General features: G+C 44.4%; 1 protein-coding gene across 9 annotated transcripts in view; it reads left to right on the top strand.

Annotated features, from left to right (window-relative positions):
* Nucleotides 1-13,453, top strand: part of ATXN1 (ataxin 1) — a 396,258-nt gene that overhangs the window by 94,436 nt on the left and 288,369 nt on the right. For all 9 annotated transcript variants that reach the window (XM_088024129.1, XM_028107406.2, XM_028107400.2 and 6 more), the window contains one exon: nt 7,859-7,980. The gene's annotated coding sequence lies outside the window, so the exon portion shown is untranslated. The remainder of the gene's footprint in view (nt 1-7,858; nt 7,981-13,453) is intronic.

Below are 13,453 nucleotides of genomic sequence, written 5' to 3'. Positions count from 1 at the left end.
ACCTCCATTTCTTCATTTATTAAAGGTAGAACGATGCAAATGTCTACCACCTGGGGTGGTTTTAAGGCCTGAAGGAAATAATGTAATCTGAGGGTTTAGCACTGAAATTTTAGCTATCGGGGCACCTGGGCGGTTCAGTCAGTTAAGTGTGTGACTCCTGATTTGGGCTCAGGTCATGATCTCAGGATTGTGAGATCAAGCCCCATGTCGGACTCCACGCTCACTGCAGAGTCTGCTTGAGATTCTTTCTCTCTCCCCCTACGCCTGCACCTCCCCATCTTAAAAAATAAAAAACAACCCCCCCCACAAATAGTAATATTCCTATTACTATTATTATTGCATGTGTACATTAACACCCCAAAATAGCCGGTGTTGTTTAGTTGTTCTTAAATAAATAGTTAATGGTTTATGATTCATGCCTACCTTATTAACTGATTTCATGAAACAAGTCTTTCTGAATCTCGGTCAGGGTACTTAAAAAGTTTATTGTCTTCAGTTAAAACAAATCCTTAGTAGATTATTAAAACCTGGATTATTAAAAGAAAGCATTTGCTAAAGAAGTCTAAAAGTGAACACCTTTCCCAGGTTCTTACCTGGAAGAATCCAAGTAAACAGATGTTTTCTTGACAGAGTGCCCTTTCCTACTGGCCCTTCATGGCTACCTCCAGCCTACATGCTGACCAAACTATGTATCACAAAAAATTAAATTCAGAGGCACATTTGAGAACTTAACTTTTTTCTGTTAAGACAGATATATATTTTTTAAAGATTTTATTATTTTTTTAAGTAGGCTCCATGCCCAGCATGGAGTCCAGTGCGGGGCTTGAGCTCGCCGCCCTGAGATCAAGACCTGAGCTGAAATCAGGAGTTGGGCCCTTAACCGACTGAGCCACCCAGGCTCCCCTGTTAAGCCAGATATTAAAGAGGTTTGCAAACGTTTAAATCATTGTTACTCTTCTTACTATTGTTACTCTTCTTACTATTTTGGAAAGTATAGTTGCTTTTTCATAACGATATTTTATGTAACATGCAATGGGTATATTAATATTTATCGTAATGAATTAATTTTAACGTATTTCAAGTTATTCACAGTCTTAATTTCTAATACCATAAATATTGTGCGACACCATCTGCCTAATTAAAAGCTCTTTGGGATCCTGGATACATTTTAGGGATGCAAAGGGGACTTGCAACCATAAAGTTTGAGACCCGCTGACCTCGTGTATTGTTTACTAGGTTGCATTTTGGTCAGTGCATGTCTGCTGGTGGCTTATTTTTTCTGGAGAAAGTGTTCTGTGGTCAAATGTATTTTGGGCCCAGCTGCACGCTTTCTTTCCTCCTTGAGATTTACAGTACCTGTCAGTACACCAGTGGCCTCCAAAAGTGTTTCCCTGACGTATCCCCAGCCTTTCTTGTCCCCATTTTATTTTTAGCATGACATGATGTTTCACCGTGGAATATGGCGTCCCACTGAACACCCTGGCCAGTACATGATACGTGCTACCCTCTCCCCGTGGAGCACTGGGTGTTATGCACAAACAACGAATCATGGAACACTGCATCAAAAGCTAACGATGTACTGTATGGTGATTAACCTAACATAATAAAAAACTGTAAATTCTTCATTATACTTTTTTCAACAGTAAAAAAAAATAAAAAGCAAGATTTATCACTTTCTGTCACATCCATACTTTGCTTAGAAGAAGGCCTATGGAAGCTTACCAATTAATTTGACGGACTCTCTTTTCTTAAAAAGAAAACCACCCATCCTTCATCAGTGGATACTGTTTTGCGCATAATCGTCAAAGCTGTCTTTTCCTATGCAAACACATGTGCTTGCGAAACTCTGTTTTCGACATTTTTGTGTGTTAATCAGGAGCATCTGCTCCCTGGGTCACAAGAGCGCATAATGTCATCGCCACACAAATTGTCCAAATTGCAGGTTAGTCCTGACAGCCTAGTCGCAGGGCTGTCACTACTGTTCGGTATTTTTAAATGGCAAAAAATACCTGTGGTGATGCGTCATATGCCTTTATAAAACACAGTCGCTTTTTGTAACAGAAAGATTTATAAATGACGGTGGGTTTTGTTTTTTTTTTATGATTCTTTCTTTCCAGTTCTTTGGTTTCCATTGGTTGTGGGCATAATCATCACGGTTAAAACAAAAGAAAAGGATTCCACCGTATGGATGAACGTGTTCCTGGCTACTACGTGATGGGCATTCTCCTCCTAAAAACTAAGGAGGATACAACAGCCAGCAGCAGTCTCCTTTCTGGCCACAGTGCCTCTCTAAATTTCTATGGAAGTACAGAGATCGCTTCTTTGACTTTCTCTATTTCACATGCCTGTATCAGGGAAAAAATGGAAAAGTCTTAATTTGTTATAAAAACTAAAGGGACAGTAGTAACTGTACTTCATGTAGTTCAAAAGCTTTTGTTCTTGATGTTTTGGTCTTACCAGTTCCTACTTAGAAATGTAATATTGTTTGGGGGCTGCCTGGGTGTCTCAGTCAGTTAAGCGTCTGCCTTCAGCTCAGGTCCTGATGATCTCAGGGTCCTGGGATCAAGCCTCTGGTGGGGCTCCATGCTCAGCGGGGAGTCTGCTTCTCCCTCTGCTCGTCCCCCCACCCCCCTCTCCTCCCCTACTCATGCACTCTCTCTCTCTCTCTAATAAATAAAATCTTAAAAAAAAAAACCCATAATATTGTTTGAATCCTTAGTGACTCTCTCTTGGCAACTGGAAATCAGTTTTCCCTTATTATCTAAAAAAATTGAAGTGGAAATACTGTGGCTATCTTATCCAGTATCTTGGTGTTTTTTTCACCACTGAGTAGTTTTAGGGGGAGCTCTTCAAAGGTGCAAGAGGACATTCAGTCCATAGGAATTTATATTAAAGCATTTGCAAACTATTCTGGAAATTCTCTCACAGTTAAATCAAACAGATGAACCAGATGGAAATTAAAGGACCAGGGGGAGGTTACTCTTCAGATAGCAAGAGGCCACCTTTCCATCTTCAACAGTTGAGTGTATACTCTAGTATATTTGGGATATCGAAAGTAGGATTGGAGAGCTATGTGACAAGAAGTTTGGCGAAGATCACACTGGCCCTTGTTTTTATAAATTCTATGATATTAGCACTTACTGCAGTGGAGAAGTCATGTTTCAGGTATGCACATCTGAGGTAGAAAAGGTTATCTCCGAGGGGTCTTGTCTTGCAGTCACAGAGGAGCCTCAGCTCTGGAGTCAGATGGCCTGAGTTGGATTCCCACCTCCATCACATATGTGTGGTGTTGGGCAAGTGATGCAACTTCTTTGTGACTCAGTTTCTCCCAACTGTAAAAAGTCGTATAAAATTCCTCGAATAGTGCTTTGCACATCATAAGTGTATTAGTTATCTATTGCTGTGTAACGAATTACCCTAGAAGTTGGTGGCTTAAAACAACAAATAATTATTATCTCACAGTTTCTGTAAGTAGGAACCAGGGCACACTTTTGATCAGTGTCTCAGGCTCGGGCCCTCTGTAACATTGCAGTCAAGCCATGCATTAGCCCAGGCTGCAGTTTCATCTGAAGGTGGGGTGGGGGGAGTTGGGATCTGCTTCCAGGCTCACTCACATAGATGCTAGCAGGCCATGTGGGGCCCCTCCACAGGATGGCTTCACAGCCGGGCAGCCAATCCCCGCCCCCCATTGTGAGTAACCCTGGAGAGAATGTTCTAGAGCATCCAAGATGGAAGCCAGTCTTGTCAGCTAATCTTGGAAATGACATCCCATTGCCTTTGCTGCCCTCCATTTGTTAGACAAGAATGGCTCAATCTAGTCTATTCTCAAGGGGAGAGGACTGTACACAGGCATGAATCACACCAAGAGTTGTGATCTTGGGACCCACCTGTGACAGTTACTTGTGCTTTAACTTGTGTCTTCTGTCCACATGTCTGCGAATTTCAAACTTTCACATCCTACTGGCTACTTGGTATCTCCCATATCCTACTGTCTATATGGTATCTCCCCAGGATGTCTATTAGGCAGCTTAGACCTAACGTGCAAAAATGGAGCTCCCAACACCTGCTTCTCAAACCATGATCTCATTCACCGTTTTGGTGAATGGCAACACCGTTCTTAGAGATGATCTGGTCAAAAACTTGAATGGATCCTCCTTAACTCTTTTCTTTCTCTTATACCACTTGTCAACTTGACCTTCAAAATACATTCTTTCTCTTATACCACTTGTCAACTTGATCTTCAAAATGTACCCAGAACCTCACCAGTTCTCCCTACCTCCTCCCCCCAGTATCACCACCTTATTAGTCCATGTATTGGGTGTCTCACCTGAATTTTTGCAGTCACCTAACTGGGCTCCCTGTTTTTAGCCTTATCCCCCTTTTGGTCTCTTCTTCCCAACAGACAGCATGATCCCTTCAAACATAAGGCAGATCTTTATACCACTCCATTCATAATTCTCGGGTGTCTTCCTGTGTCACTTGAAGTAAAAAGTCAGAGTCTCTGCAATGGCCTACAGGGCCTCTCATGATTATAAAATTATTTTTCTGTGTTTAATTGTATAAAATGATGTATATATGTATAATAAATACCCTATATATGTACATCTGTGGAAACACACATTTGTATGTTTTTTTAATTGACTAGAATTTATTTTCTGGATTGTGTAAGATGGGGATCTGACTCTTTCCGAATAAAGAGCTAGTTTTCCCAGCCCTGTTTATTAACTAGAACACCCATTCCCCACTAAAGTGGTATTTCACAATGAACCTGTTAGTTTCTTTTTTTTTTTTTTAAGATTTTATTTATTTATTTGACAGAGAGAGACACAGCGAGAGAGGGCACACAAGTGGGGGGGGGGAGTGGGAGAGGGAGAAGCAGGCTTCCCGCAGAGCGGGGAGCCCGATGCGGGGCTCGATCCCAGGAACCCGGGATCATGACCTGAGCCGAAGGCAGACGCCCAACAACTGAGCCACCCAGGCGCCCCTCTTTTTTCTTTCTTACGCTGCGTCTAATTGTTGAATTTTAGAATGGCGATGTACCTAACAGGTCATATAAGATACAATTGTGTTTTTAGAGATCTCATTTGATACGGTATACTCCAACACATGTAAAAGCCGCTTGAATTTTAATCGGGGATTAATTATGGAGAACTTTTACTTATATCCCTTTATTTGATAGATAAGGAACTAATTCTACTTAGGAGATGGTGCTTAAGTTGAAAAATCCAGTTAGTGGCAAAACTGAGGTGAAAAGAAAGAACAACAACAACAAAAAAACAAACCTCATGGGTTTTGAGCCACTGCTTCTGACACATGTTGAGCTAGTCCACTGCTGCTGCCTATTTATAAGTGTTTCAGAAAATTATCACAAAAACGCTTATTGAATTTCAGACCCTGTAAGGGTATCATCTGGACTGGAATCCTTGTTTATAAAGAGAACTTTCAGTGTTCAGGCAGATCTGTGAATGCTCTAGTCCCCTGGTGTTCTGTTCTTCTTTCTAGACTTTTGGTCTTATCTCTATTTATAGCTTCAACTGGCAAACAAGAATGCGTAGGCGAAGGAGATTAAACTCAAGCCAGTTTGTTGTGTTGGTTATTAGCAGCACTGCTGAAAAGCTGGCTGAAAGAGGAAAGCATATTGAAATTATTGCTTAAAAGGAGGGGTATAGAATGTTCAGTGGTTTTTCTTTTGACAAAAATCGTCTCCCACGTGGTGCACCATGTGTAATTGAGGGTCGGCTCTAAATCACAAAATGAATCACTTCCAACTCCTTCACATCTACAGAGGTAAGAATGGAAAGTCTTGTCACTTAGATCAGGCCTCGTTTTCCCCTGTTTTTCCTCCTTTTTTTTTTTCTTCTCTCCAAATAGTGTGACTTGCCCCTCTGGACACCTGGCTTTGGCAGCCAGGGAAGGGCCCTGAGCTAATGAGGGAGCCATTCTGCCTCTCCCAGATAATTTTGCTCCACGTGGTGACAAAATCTAGTCCAGAAGTGGATGTCTTTCTTTAGGCAAAAGCAGCACAGGAAAAGAAAGAGTACCGCGAGAAGGTACTGAGCTTCGGGTAAACTTTTCGAACCAACACCATTCAGTGAGTCAGTGGGCACGAGTGATTAAACCCTGAGTTTGCTTGAGGCCCAGATTAACTTGTGTGCCATCAGCCACCCTGGGCCGGCAGCTTCTTTGCAGAAGAATTGTGAACCAGATGACAGAGACCCTCCCAGTTAAAATACCAAGACAGAACGCTGGTAACAAATGAAAGAAAGGCAGCAGTTTATTTTTAGTAGGAGAAGATTAATTTCAGCCAGTAACGCGCAGTGGGCTCACTTAAATCTTCCCCCTCCCTTTAAAATTCTGTTTTTACCCAAACGGTAAGATAAAGACAGTTTGTCATGCTTTGAACTTCCTGGCTTATGTTGATTTGTAGCAATATGTTACTGTTACACATTTGAGTGGGAGCGGAGTTACATTTCATGAAAGCCGCTCTGAAGACTAATAAAATCGTGACAACCCCACTTTCGGTGGGTATTGATAGCATCAAGAAAATAAAAAAGACTTTGCCATTTTCAGGCAGTCGCTCTTCCAACTAGACTGAAAATATAATGGGCTTCAACTCAACTCACTTGTTTAAACATTACCCAAGAGCAGCTTTCTCTTCCTCCTCAGAAGTTCTGAATGCCTACACGCATTTAACCACAGATAGACACAACCCCCCAAAAGTTCTTCTCAAACCCGTTGAGTCTTCTATAAAATAATAGCTTCAGAAGGCTTTCAAGGAATTGATTATTCACGTAGTCACCTAGTGAGGCATGAAGGTATATCCTCTCTCTTACAACTGGGTCATTGGATGATTACCTGGCGGTGGCCTCAGGACCTTTGGAAATGCGTAGAGTTTGGCGTCCCAAGTGGGATGCAGTCATCGTAGTGAGAGAGCTGGATGGCAGTCTTGCAGTGTGCTTTCAAAAACAGATGAGGAAGAGCTAGCAAGAGGCTAGCAGAGGCTGCAGACATCTTTTGAAGACCATTTCCAGGCTCAGATGGCCATTGTCAGAAAACAGTGGGGTGGACTTGTCTGAGCATTGGGAGGAGCTAGAACAGCACCCGGTGACAAGTGAACAGTATAAGCTCACAAGGCAGAAGAGAACTTTTCAGAGCCACACAGAATTCTAATGTGTAGGCTTTTGTCAGGTGCTCTGAGTAGGGTAAAGAGACATGCATATTTTAACCATTCATTTCATATCCAGCGTGTAAAGTAAATGCTACCTTCCAACTTGGCTGGGGCAGTTCTTTATCGAGATGTATTGAGTCAGAGTGAACACCCATCAATTACCTATTTGTGGTGTAAAATAGAAAATTTCCTCTTTCTAACGCTGCATCTTTTTTTGGTTCAATCCTAACAGCATTTAAAGATATTAATAGTAGCTCAGTGAGTCTGAGTCTTTAATGGGCAGAATCAGATGAATTTTAATTTGAAACAAAACTTTCTCCACTTCCTACCCTTGATGACTAAACATCAGTTATCTTGAATTATTAAACATCGTGAATCCTTCTCTGTGTACTTATTTCAGTTAGTAAGCTTGAAATTTTGCGGGCATGTTCCCAGTGGTATATATCATAATTTTCAAGATGTACTACCTACCCCAGCAGGTGCTCTGTTTTCTTTCTTCTTCCCCCACTCTGGTATTTCAGGGCTCCATAGGTAGATGAGTTGTGTGATTGCTTCGTTCTGATAATTAACATGATTGTTTGAGGTTATAAAATATACATCTGAGAGAAGCCAGGGATTTCCCCCTGAATACCAACTAACTGCTTGAAGTGGCATTTTTCATTCTGACTTGTTTTGTTTTCTTTTCTGTAGCATACTGGAGCAAAATGAAAGAATTTATTCTGAGGCCTCAAAAGTTATGCTGCTACAGACCATGAGCGAGAAGGAGTAGACTTCAGCCTGCGCGGATGGTCTTCAAACACAAACGGCTGTGGGTAAGTCATCCGAAGGACTTGGCATTCGTTAGCTCTAGATTTCATCAATCATCGTTTATTTGGTGTCTCAGGACAGCTTATTCAAGTGCCTGGCTGTTTCTCTACAGCCCAAGCAACCAGGTTGTTTGAGAAAATGTTGTTTTAGTGATGGAGAGCCAAGAGAACAACGAAATGTACTTAGTGTGTTTGTTCCTGAAATTTGCAGAGCAGTGGGATCTGAGTACATTTGTGGTTAAAAAAGACCAAAAAGGAGGGGAAAAAAAAAATCTGAACAACTGAACACACAAATGACCAACAGACTAGGTCTTCCAGACATTGCTTTTAGCTGAGAGCATAAGGGATTACTCACACACGAGACAGTCGATTTGATCTGATGGCAGATTTCTTACCCTGTAGTGGAGTATCAGGGTGCGGAGGGTGAGAGGCACCGGGGTTTTCCAAGTCTTACTCAACATATATTTATTGAGCATCTTTTAAGTACATATGGTGCCCCGTATGAATACAGCCTTGGTCTGGGGGTGGAATTCAAGGCCCCAAACTAAAAGAAATGATAAACGATACCAAAATATTGTGGATTTCCAAAGAAGTTTGATCAGCCTAGTTGACCGTAGTTCTTAGAAACGGTCCTCAAATGGAAGCCAGTTCTCCCCACCTAACTTGGTGACCTCGGCCAACTTACTCATCCTCGGGGAATGGGTCACTTCTAGAAAACTCCAGTGTGTGCCTCGATGATCTCCAAGGTCTGTTGCAAATCTAAAAATTTGATAGTTCACTCTGCTGAAATTAATTAAACAATGATCCCCTTTGATTCTTAGCTGAATCGATTGTGAGTCCTTGGCAGGTCACCTTTGGCAGGGAGGCTCGTTGGACAGGCCGTTGTGGAGAAAAGGGGCCAGGTACTTTGGGGTCCTTTCTCCATACTTCTCTCTACAATCTTCTGAGCCAGGCCTTTGGTCACACAGGCCTTGTGGTGTCTATGGTTAGTGATGTATTCCCTTGCAGCATTAAAGACAACGTAGCACATTGTTACGTGAATAGAATAGAATAGAATAGAATAGAATATTGTCCTTCAGTTTTCTTTCTTTTTTTTTTTTAAAGATTTTATTTATTTGACAGAGAGAGAGACAGCGAGAGAAGGAACACAAGTAGGGGGAGTGGGAGAGGGAGAAGCAGGCTTCCTGTTCATCAGGGAGCCCGATGCGGGACCCGATCCCAGGACCCTGGGATCGTGACCCGAGCCGAAGGCAGCCGCTTAACCGACTGAGCCACCCAGGCACTCCTGTCCTTTAGTTCTGTGTTGGGGATCTCCCTCTTCCTCCTCTGTTTGCTGTCACCGTCTTACAGGTTATCTGCCGGTCCCTAAACCCTGTGGAGCTCCAAACTTTGTTTTACATCGAACAGAATTTATTATTTTTCTTTCTTACTAAATATCCCTTTTCCAAAGCAGAGCTATGAATGACACTTTAAATGATGCTCAGATGTCACTCTTGTTAGCTGCTGGCTCTCTGCCTCCAAGTGGTGCCTTATTTGGGTTTCATGACAGCATTCTTTTTTTTTTTTTTCTCTTGCAAGTGTTAAATTATGAAGTGCAGGAAACCACATGAATGTGGCAGAATGAAAAGGCGAACATGGTGTTATCTGGAAATGCCAGTGTTATGGTTCTCCTGGTGACGGTCCCCTCCCTGCCCTCAACATACAAAGCCTGTTTACCTGCTTGGTGACAGTCTTCCAACTCCGGTCTTGATCTTCAGTAATGCTGTCTGCCATGGCCCCCTTGTTACACTGAGTCAGGAGGTTTGGTTAAGATGGTTGCACGGGGCCGGGCGCCTGGGTGGCTCAGTCGTTGGGCGTCTGCCTTCGGCTCGGGTCATGATCCCAGGGTCCTGGGATCGAGCCCCGTGTCGGGCTCCCTGCTCGGTGGGAGGCCTGCTTCTCCCTCTTCCACTCCCCCTGCTTGTGTTCCCTCTCTTGCTGTGTCTCTCTCTGTCAAATAAATAAATAAAATCTTAAAAAAAAAAAAAGATGGTTGCACGGGGGCTGTCTCTTTCTATGCAGCTCCTCCCTGCCCACTGAGCCGGCTCATCCACAAATCTTCCTGGAATGCTCAGGCCTCTGTGCACTCCTGTAACATTTAGAACGTGCATCCTATGGGGATGCCCAGGCGGCTCAGTCGGTTAAGCGTCTGCCTTCAGCTCAGGTCCTGATCCTGGGGTTCTGGGATCGAGCCCTGCATCTGGCTCCTTGCTCTGCAAGGAGCCTGCATCTCTTCCTGCTGCTCCCCCTGCTTGTGCGCTCTCTCTCTGACAATAAATAAACTCTTTAAACAAAGAAGAAGGTGCATCATTAAAAAAAAAAAAATCTATGGATATGTAGTGCCTTGTGGGTGTTTGCTACCACCCCGTCTCAGTTGCAGACTGCCTGAGGGCGGGAATCAGATCATAGCCCCGTGTTTCTCAAAGGTGGTCTAGCCCCAGGATCTCCTGTAGCAGAGCCACCTGGGCATGTGTCCTAAAGTTGCAGATTCAGCAACACGAGGCTCAATGAGTCAGAATTTCTGGGGATGTGCAGCCCGAGAGACTCACCGCAGATAACTCTTCTGCACGCTGAGGTTTGTGGACAGCAGTGTGCGTCTACTTGCTCGTCCTCTGGGCCTCCTCACCTGCAGCGTTGGGTCTAGATCTGAGCACGTTGTAGGCGCCCAGGAAATATTTGCTTGTTGATTTAAGCAGCACCCAACCATGGTGGTTGCCTTCATCCTTCAGTTGCTCTTAGCCTTTTCGGGATGTGAAGTCTGCATATTCTCTGAACCCTGAAAAACCCTGTTTTGTCCAAAGGTGTAAAGTCCCCTCAGTCAGAGGCCGTTCTGGAAACCTTTCGATGTCTCTTTCTCCTCGACCAGTGACTCTGATTGCCCCGTTAGTGGCGGCGACTCCTGCTGCACACGGCCCAGCAGTCGTGTCAGCTCCGGGGAGAGGGGCCTGGGCGCCAGGACAGGAGGTGGATCTGATGGCGGCGCGGTGCCCTGGGATCCCAGACGCTTCATCCTCCCGTCCCAAGGCCACGCCTGCTGCCTTTGGCAGTTCGTCTTGAATGCTGTTTCTTTCAGCTGTTAGGGCTTGCAGGTTGTCCATTCGGGTGGCAGGAGAGCGATCCCCTGGCGAAAAGGGGTCAAGTTAAGCTGCGGTGGACACACATGAAAGCATCCTCAGTGCCAGTAGCAGATTCGGGATTTGAATCTGATGACAGCAGCCTGCGGTGGTGACCCCGGGCCCCCCTCCCTCCCTCCCTCCCTCCCTCCCTCCCCCACCTGCCCCAGCAAGGGCAAGCTTGGCCTTGGATGATCCAGAAGAGATTTGCAGGGTGGCATCACTTCTCGTGCAGCTCCTGATGCCCTTGCTGGCAGGTGCAGCCCTGGGAGGAGATCAGACAGAAACCAAACAGAAGAACTCAGAGAAGTCTAGCCAGCCGATAAAGGAACCAGTGGGTGCATCAAGAAATTTATTAGCTGTGAAGACAGCCACTACCACCTGCATCAAAGCTTTTTTTTTTTTTTTTGCAACTTTTGTTTGTTTGTTTTCACTCTTGCTTCGTCCCAGTTTTACTTAAGAGAAGGTGTGTCGATCTTAAATTGTGTTAAAAGGCACATTCAGGCACAGGGACGGGAAGCGTCTTCTCCCGGGTGTCCGTCTAATCCTGGCGCTGGCGATGGGAGGTTTGGAGAGCGGGAAGGTATAACAGAATGGATTGGGAAATGTTTCCCCCCCCCCCCCATTCTCAGCTAAGGGAGGAAAACAAAGCACAGGTTTCCAAAGCAATATTAAGAGCAAACGAGGCTTTTGCACATGGTGCTTCATTGAAACCTGATGAGACTTTCTCTGTGTGGCCTCTTCCCGTGGGGGCGGGGCGTGGGCTCTGTTTGTGATGCAGGAGGCAGGTGCATAGGCTGTCAGTCAGGGAAGGGAAATGGACAGTTGTTGCCATCAGTGCCTTGAGCCTTCATTAGAGGTTTCAAGGTGGAGGAATAACTAGCGACAAAATTAAAGAAATTACAGAACATCCGATTTTAGTGAAATAGCAAAGGCGTTGCTATTGTGGAGGTCTTTAGCGGTACATGGAACATTTCCTTACGAGTAGTCATCTGTGGTGGGGAAAGCGAAGAGCTGGTTCTAACAGGACCTTTGACTACATTGCTTGTGTTGTTTACCATGAGGTGTTCTTGAGAACTGCAGATTTTCCAAATGGCTTCCTGAATCGTAGGCGCTGCTTTTGGAAGGCAGTTAGACATAGGAAAAGAGGCAGTCTGGTACCCTCCCTGAAGACCATCGTTGGAAAGCTCTTGAAAGGCTTTCTAGCTTCGAGAAGTTGGATATGCCTCACGTGCCTAAGCCAGTGTTCTTCTGTGAAATGGGTTACAACTCGCTCCTCTGGCTGATACCATCAGGGGCTAATTGCATCAGTCCTCTGGAGAAGCTTTGTGGTTGGGTACAGCTGAGTGAAACCACACCAGCTCAGGAAATGCAGTGAATGGTCTTACAATAGGCATCATCAAAACAGAGGGTGATTTACTTGGAAGGTACCCTTCCTTGGTGACAGTTTGAAAGCTTTGAAAGGTGGTGTTTGCTGTGCATCAAAAGAAATTAAGATTAAACTGCCACATGGGCACATGGTTGGAGTGAAAACGGAAAGAAACTCACCGGGGCTCCTTACTGCTTTCCCCAAAGATTATCATCATCACGTCATGGCATCATTACCAGTTCCACTCTGATGACGAACATGGTGCTGTCTTCCTCTCCGGAGCTTAAGATCATTGGCTTCCATCTTCCTTCCCGGACGGCTCCAACTGGGTTAATCATAGGTGCCTCCGAATTGAGTCTACACCTCCTCCTGTCACTGCCCCGGCTCCCTTTGTGGGTTCCTTGTCTAGAGAAACAGGATCAGCAGCCAGCCAATCATGGATGCTGGACATCATCTCCTTTCCCTATGCTTTGTCCCTTGACCACACACTTGCTGGGGTTTTGCCTCTTACTTATTTCACAGTCTAGCACTCTGCTCCATTCCCCTGCCCTTGGTCTGCTTTTGTGGTTAACATCACTTGCCTGACTACTGCAGCCTCTTCCCAAAGCGTACTTCTGCCTTAAGTCTGTCCTTCCGATATTCCATTCATCCTACGATTTTGAGACTTGTCTTCCCAAAGAAAGGGCCTGATTGAATTACTCCCATTCCTAAAAACCCTCGGTGGCACGTGAAGTATGGAACAGTGTTTGTAATACAACGTTAAGCCTCCAATTCATCCTTCAAAATTGTGTATACAATTGATTACCCATCGGTACACAATGATTACAAAGTCATGATGAAAATCTGTGCGTGTCAACAGAGACTAGGGGTAAATAAAGCAAAAAATGAAGATGTTTGTAGTATTAGAGCAGTTGGTACTTTCTTTAAGAATGATAGTCCTCTGGTGTTTTCCAGAGGA

This window comes from Eumetopias jubatus, unplaced genomic scaffold, assembly GCF_037043125.1.
Source record: "Eumetopias jubatus isolate StellerSeaLion01/CBP00866 unplaced genomic scaffold, mEumJub1_p1.0 scaffold_6, whole genome shotgun sequence".
Taxonomy (NCBI): domain Eukaryota; kingdom Metazoa; phylum Chordata; class Mammalia; order Carnivora; family Otariidae; genus Eumetopias; species Eumetopias jubatus.
This window is presented reverse-complemented; position numbering and strand designations above follow the sequence as displayed.